This window comes from Penaeus chinensis, chromosome 6 (assembly GCF_019202785.1).
Source record: "Penaeus chinensis breed Huanghai No. 1 chromosome 6, ASM1920278v2, whole genome shotgun sequence".
NCBI lineage: Eukaryota > Metazoa > Arthropoda > Malacostraca > Decapoda > Penaeidae > Penaeus > Penaeus chinensis.
Genome location: NC_061824.1, coordinates 14,498,122 through 14,505,621, shown reverse-complemented (window position 1 = coordinate 14,505,621; position 7,500 = coordinate 14,498,122). Strand labels below are relative to the sequence as shown.

At 38.4% G+C, this 7,500-nt stretch overlaps 1 protein-coding gene across 2 annotated transcripts in view; it reads left to right on the top strand.

Moving 5' to 3' along the window:
• Positions 1–7,500, top strand: part of LOC125026536 (diacylglycerol lipase-alpha-like) — a 205,031-nt gene that overhangs the window by 69,064 nt on the left and 128,467 nt on the right. The gene's annotated exons all lie outside the window — the stretch shown is intronic.

The window sequence follows — 7,500 nt, the reverse complement described above, 5'->3', positions numbered from 1 at the left end:
CATTGGTTCCAATACTATGCGGGTGCCCGCGGGGCGAGCAACACCCACAAAACTTTAAAATACGGAAAAAGGCGGGGGGAGCTATTTCTAGGGAAAGCCCACCCCCGAAGACGTACGTTCCTTCATTGTAATAAAACTGTATACCTATCAACAGTCATCTTGAAATTTTAAATTCATGTGAATATATATAAGTGCCACACAGACTCAACTTCGAATCAAAGCATATTTTGCTTGGCTGGAAATCAGGAACCAGAGGCTCAAGAAACTGGATAAACGGCCGTATCATTAAACGTCCGTGCAGGGCAGGCTTTCCCCACAACCTGCTCCCCCCACACTTCTCCGTATTATTAAAGTTTTACGGCTTGTCCCGTCGATATAGAATACGGCTCTTATTTTTACTGTATGGTGTAAAACAAATATGTATATAGTTATTTCTTAAAGACTAATGATGCACCATTTCGGGAGGTCTGTACCGACGGAAAGCTTACCCATAGGTTTTGCGATGTTTTATGGCAGATTTCAGAAATTACAATAATCGCTTTATTTTAATTACTCTCATCCCTACACACACACACACACACACACACACACACACACACACACACACACACACACACACACACACACACACACACACACACACACATATATATATGTATGTATATATACTTATATATGTATATATATATATTTATATATATACACATATATATATATATATATATATATATTCAGAAGAACTTTTATTTTGCTCTTAATATATATATGGATATCCATATATGAGTGTATATGCGTCCAAATGTATTCTCGGACTCGGCCTGAATTGCATTTATTACATGTCTTGTTAACTTAAACTTTCATCTACCATATAACTTTCGATATATCCACGTTAATCCACAATAATCGTTAGAAAGAGTGCATTAGCGGAAATATATATCGCTGCTTGTGTTATAGATGAAAGTTTAAATAAACGCAAAGCCTACATATATATATATATATATATATATATATATATATATATATATATATATATGCCTATGTATATAAATAAACATATAGGTTTACACAATATATACATAAAGACACATTTATATATATGTATGTATGTATGTATGTTTGTATGTATGTATGTATGTATGTATGTATGTATGTATGTATGTATGTATGTATGTGTGTGTGTGTGTGTGTGTGTCTTGGGGAGATTTTAAGTTGACATTTATGAAGAATTAACAGTTAAGGTTAGATGAGTTAAAACTACAAGGCAGGGGAGTTGACACGAGTCTGAAAATAAGAAATATGGAGTCCTTGCTGATTTATTAATAATGAAATATAATAGTTGCTGATGTTGGTAACCCTGAAATTTTCCGTACGATCAAAGGTTTTGAGAGCGATTGTGACAATGACAATTGTAAATGACAATTGACATTCCAGTAATCGGATTTGACACTATCTTTCACGAAAACCTAACTATAAATTTGGCTGTAAAACGTAAGCCAGCATCAGGCGTACAAACTGCAGCGCGCGGGATGCATCAAGTGTACCAACCGTCCCTGCGGGAGTCCCCAGGGAAGGGGCTTGCCCGCGCAGTTTAATAGTACGGTTTGCAATTGCATGGCTCCCCGCACTTTTCCCTGGGACTGAATTGCGGAGCCTCCACCAGTATATATATCTAGTAAATGCTTAGATGCCCTACCGTATTCTCGGATTTTGCAATATTCCTGAATATTGCACCTTAAGGAGAAGTGCAACCCCCTTGTATATTCCTGGGCCCTGACGCACGCCTTGCTACCTGGGCCAAATCGTGGCACTCTGGTGTGAAATCGGGGAGGTGAGGGAAGCCAGAGGTAGTCAGACCTACACCGGGATTGCATCTACTTCTTCATGGTGCAAGTAAAAACTATTGTCTGGAATCCACTTAGAAAATTAATAAATATCTATATATACATATATATAAATATACATATATATATGTATCTATATCTATTTATATATATATATATTTATATATATAAATATATATATATATATATATATATATATATATATATATATATATATATATATATATATATATATGCATATACTCACGCACGCATACACATATATAAAATTGTATGTATATATACATTATATATATACATATATATATTATATGTATGTATAAGTATATATATATATATGTATATATATATATATGTGTGTGTGTGTGTGTGTGTGTGTGTGTGTGTGTGTGTGTGTGTGTGTGTGTGTGTGTGTGTGTGTGTGTGTGTGTGTGTGTGTGTGTTTGTGTATTCATATATATATATATATATATATATATATATATATATATATATATATATATCCATATATATCCATATATATAGTGTATGCATAAATACATTATATATAGTTGTAGTAATAGTCATAGTAGTAGTAGTAGTTATTGTTGTTGTAGTTGTAGTAATAGTAATAGTAATAGTAGTAGTAGTAGTTGTGGTTGTTTTGTTGTTGTTGTAATATTAGTAGTAGTAGCAGTAGTAGGATTAGTAATAGTAGTAGTTGTGGTTGTTGTTGCTGTTGTAGCATTAGTAGTAATAATAATAGTATTAGTATTAGTAGTTGTTGTTGCTATTGTTGTGACAGTAGTAGTAACAGTGGTGGTGGTTGTTTTTGTTATTGATGTTGCTGTTACTTTCGTTGTTTTCGTCGTTGTTGTTTTTTATCTTAGTTCTTATTGTTCGTATTCTCGTTCAAGTTGTCCCTTTTCCTACTCACTTTTCATCTCCTCCAACTCTCTCCTTTCCTTTTCCTTTTCCCAATTCTGCTGTGTGCCCTCCATTTGCCTGGTGAATGGAACCGCCGAGGAAAAATGGAGAAGCATTTCGGACGTAATTCGGCTGAATGGCCGGCCGAGACGGCAGGCAGGTGGTGCTGAACCGCCGACTTGTGGAAATGCCAGTCTGTCACATCTCGCTCCCTTGGCTGTCTCGTCCTTCCGGCTTGTCACAAGGACAACCATGAAGCGGGTGATTTGATGATTATAGTATTGAGAAGAAAAGGAAATAATAATGATGATGTTAATAGGCGTCATTCTTATGATAAAAATGGAAATAGTGCTGATAGTGGTAATAAGTACAATAATGATCTCAAGTGCCTCGGACAGAAATGCAATCTTCATGCTTTTATGTATATACTCGACATACAAAGTTCCAGGATATTTCTATGAACACTGAATAGTAGCAGTAATAATCGTATTTGTAATAATTATAATATTAACAATTGTTATAATTGTTATTCGAATTATATTTGTTTTAATAATAATGATGGTGATGATAACATCAACAATAACAGGAAAAACAACAATAATAATATTGGAACTAGTTAGATCCTAGTTGCACACTCCTTTTAGTGGGTCGTGTGGCATGATTGGTTTAGTACTGGCTCTCCGTTCTCATACCCGGAGTGACCTAGGTTCGAGGCCAGGTCAGGGAGGATTGTTATATAACAATAATAACGATAGTATTAATGATTTTAACAATAAAAACAATCTCTCTCTCTCTTTCTCTGGCTCTCTCTCTCTCGCTTGCTCTCTCTCTCTCTTCCTCTCTCTCCCGCTCTCTTTCTCTCTTTCTCTCTCTCTTTCGCTCTCTCTCTCTCTCTCTCTCTCTCTCTCTCTCTCTCTCTCTCTCTCTCTCTCTCTCTCTCTCTCTCTCTCTCTCTCTCTCTCTTTCCCTCTCTCGTTCTCTCTCTCGTTCTTTCTCTCGCTCTCTCTCGCTCTCTGTCGCTCTCTCTCGCTCTCTGTCGCTCTCTCTCGCTCTCTGTCGCTCTCTCTCGCTCTCTCTCTCTCCATCTCTCTCGCTCTCTCTCTCTCCATCTCTCTCTCTCTCTCTCTCTCTCTCTCTCTCTCTCTCTCTCTCTCTCTCTCTCTCTCTCTATCTATCTATATATATATATATATATATCGTTCTCTCTCTCGTTCTCTCTCTCGCTCTCTCTCGCTCTCTCTCGCTCTCTCTCGCTCTCTCTCGCTCTCTCTCGCTCTCTCTCTCTCTCCATCTCTCTCTCTATCTATATATATATACATATATATATATATATATATATATATATATTTCGCTCTCTCTCTCTCTCTCTCTCTCTCTCTCTCTCTCTCTCTCTCTCTCTCTCTCTCTCTCTCTCTCTCTCTCTCTCTCTCTCTCTCTCTCTCTCTTTATCTATCTATCTCTATCTATATATCTCTCGCTCACTCGCTCCCTCTCCGTCAGAGGTTATCCAATGAGAAAAGTTAAGTAACCGAAGGTTCAAATTTGAAACATTAAAGGAATGAAGAACAGCGAAGATATAATAATCACAAATAGTGAGTTGGTATATAGAATAATGTGAATACGATTGTGCAGTGGAGTGAGCATAATAAATCCACATGTTTGACTTTTAGCGTTAAAGAACTGAGCTCACAACCAGGCTGATCAGGCTGATCTAAGTGCTCGTAGTAGATGCTGATTGGATAATGGTACCACTGCCAGCCGTAAGAAGTAATCTGGAAAACTGTTATACATCCTCACTTCACACAGACCACCATGGGAACAACGTAAAGAGAATAATCTAGAGTGCGATAACAATAATAATAACACACACGCACACACACACACAGACATATACACACGCGCGCGTGTGTATGTGTGCATGTATATAATCACCCTCACTGTTACAGTGAGGGTGATTACCATGCTCTTCATTAAAGCAATTCCAGCTCATAAGGGAAAACGGGTCAAAATGGACAACCTCCATTTTTATAAAATGATATATGTGGCACCACAATCTAAGTGCAAGTAATAATAATAATTATTATTATTATTGTATTAACTGTTCTGCATTGGAAGTACATTTGCGTTAATTATCTCAATATCTTATTTTCAGTATAATCCCCATCTCTAGTCTCGTGCACTTCCATACTGTTGTTTTGTCCTGTGAATATCAACTTTCCAGAGGCTGGAGAGAGCGAGGCCTTTCCATGGGAAGAGCATTCGTCAGCCATGTCCGTTTCTAGGCATTCGAGAAAATATCCGTCGATAAAGACTTTTTGTGAATAAATGATGTTCATTCATCTAAATGTTTGGATTAACTTTTTTCACGTGAAAATGTATAATGTTCATTCATAACCATTATTTGCATTTAATGTAAAAACACCGTAAGGTATGTGTGAATATGAAGTCAAGTGAAATTCATTCAAACACAGTATATACCGAGAGTAGTAATCGTTTTCAGAGTTATCTAGCATGTTCCTGTTCTTTCTTCGCAATACCTTTATAAATAATGATTGTTTGATAATATATAAAATATTTTTCATTATAATCTTCACTTATGACAGACAGCTTAATAGGCATTGATAAAAAATATAGTCCCTAACGGCCATTTTTCTGAGTTGAATATGCTCTGCACACACGCATCACAGACGATGGGTGGAGCCATAACAATGACGTCACACTTGGAAAGAACCGGCAACAAAACCTTAACAGCTGCTGAACTGTTAAGACTTTTCGTTAACGTTAACAGTTGAGTTGGCGTTGCCTAAGTCATATATATATATATATATATATATATATATATATATATATATATAAGGATGTGAAATTTATACGTGCAGACACTAGTGCATTATAGTTTCTTTATTTGCTATAACATTGTGTTCCCTTTATTTTCACATGTCCATATTTATATATATACATTTGCGTTAATTATCTAATTACATATACACATTGTATATGTACATCTCATATGTACATATACAATGTAGTTGTATATGTACATCTCAAAAGCCAGAGGTCGTTTCGAACTCATGCCCTTGGCTGTCACACACGGCGCTTTTCTGTATTCTTCACCTCTATTCACTCCAAGATAGTTCCCTTCATTAAAATAACCTACCAGAAACAATAAACATGGCGCAGTGAGGTATACGATTCTGGGAGCATTACTATATGAAATGGAGACTACAATCCTGCTCAACCTCTCAACGCTAATGGCCGAAGCAAATTTCAATGTGCATTAAAGTGCAGTGGTAAAGTCTTTACAGTGTCGTGTTATAGTGTTCAGTGATTGAAGCACAGTGGCTTAGTACAGTGTTTCAGTGGTCCTGTGCAGTGTTTTAGTGGCTCTGTGCACTGATAAAGTGGCTCAGTGCATTTTACATTGCTCAGTGAATATTCAGTTCACCCCTGGATCCCTCATTTGTGCATTATGATTTTATGGCATAAATTTGGGGAACAAGGAGCGGTTGTTTGCTTGCCTCAGGATGGGGACAGGCACATTCACTCCCCGTCACTGACCGGTTGAGCACTGAGTGAAGCAGCGAGGTTAACGGCCACAGTGCACTGCCCCCCCCCCCCCCCCCCCCCCGCCCTCCAGCTACACGTGCTGCCTGCCCACTCCAGCTATTTTACTGTAACTTTTACATTCTGGGAATTTACTCACTCGTGTGCCGGCCTGTTTCCGCATTTAAGAAGGAGCAACGACAGGAAGACAGCCTCTTCCCAGAAACCCCTACCTACACAGTCTTGCTTTAGTTCTGCAACTGCCAGCACAGACCAGGAAGGTTCCCCTCTCTGCTGGCGCCTATAACAGCTGCAGCCGTATTGGTCACTGGGCCAGAAGTCCCAGTCGTTTGGTCAGTGCTACACAGTGTCGCAATTACAATAAGAAATGGCCTCTATGACAGGTGCTGCAAAAGCACTAAGAAGGCCATGACAATTCTGGTAGAGTTTCCCCATCTCATATGTTCTGGCCCTACTAACAAGCTTCCACAGCCTGTCAGCATGCATTTCTTCTATGATAACAGGATCCCAAGACTTTAGATGCTACCTGACACACGGGTTGATATCACCATGATTGGTACCTGGCACCTCAGAAGCTGCCTATCTGTAGGCCCAGTCTCTGGCCTTTGATACAACGACACACCGCTGACGGATCTCAGATGTCTCCTGCCTCAGGATTGCTTCAGTGTGGCCTGAAACCTAAAAGATGTCTCCTCCAAGGCAGGAGACATCTTTGCCATTACATACATCAATAGAATCGCTGAGCTGCTCCTTCAAGCTGCACCTACCTCTGCAGCATGTGCATTCTCTCTAGGCAAGTTCCGAGATATCCTAGTATCCAAGGTAGACCCCCAGACAGTCCCACTCAAGATGATAAATTGCCTCACGAGGACGTCATTCCCTTTGCCATTCACATAGTTCGACCGATTCCCATTGCCTTTCAGGATCTAGTGAAGTCAGAATTAGAATCGATGGTTAAGCATTGTAAGCGCCAATTCATGCGCTCAGATTATTTTGTGTTAACTCAAGGTGATTGATACCACTGCGTAGAACTCGCTCCACGATTTATTGGAATGCGGTCAAACCTGCAATCAGTACATAATCAATACAATATTAATTATATAATAATATTCATAGTTACTGTTACAATTCGACTTGGATTCACTAACGAGATTATATCAGTACTTATAATATTACAACTATAGAAAGA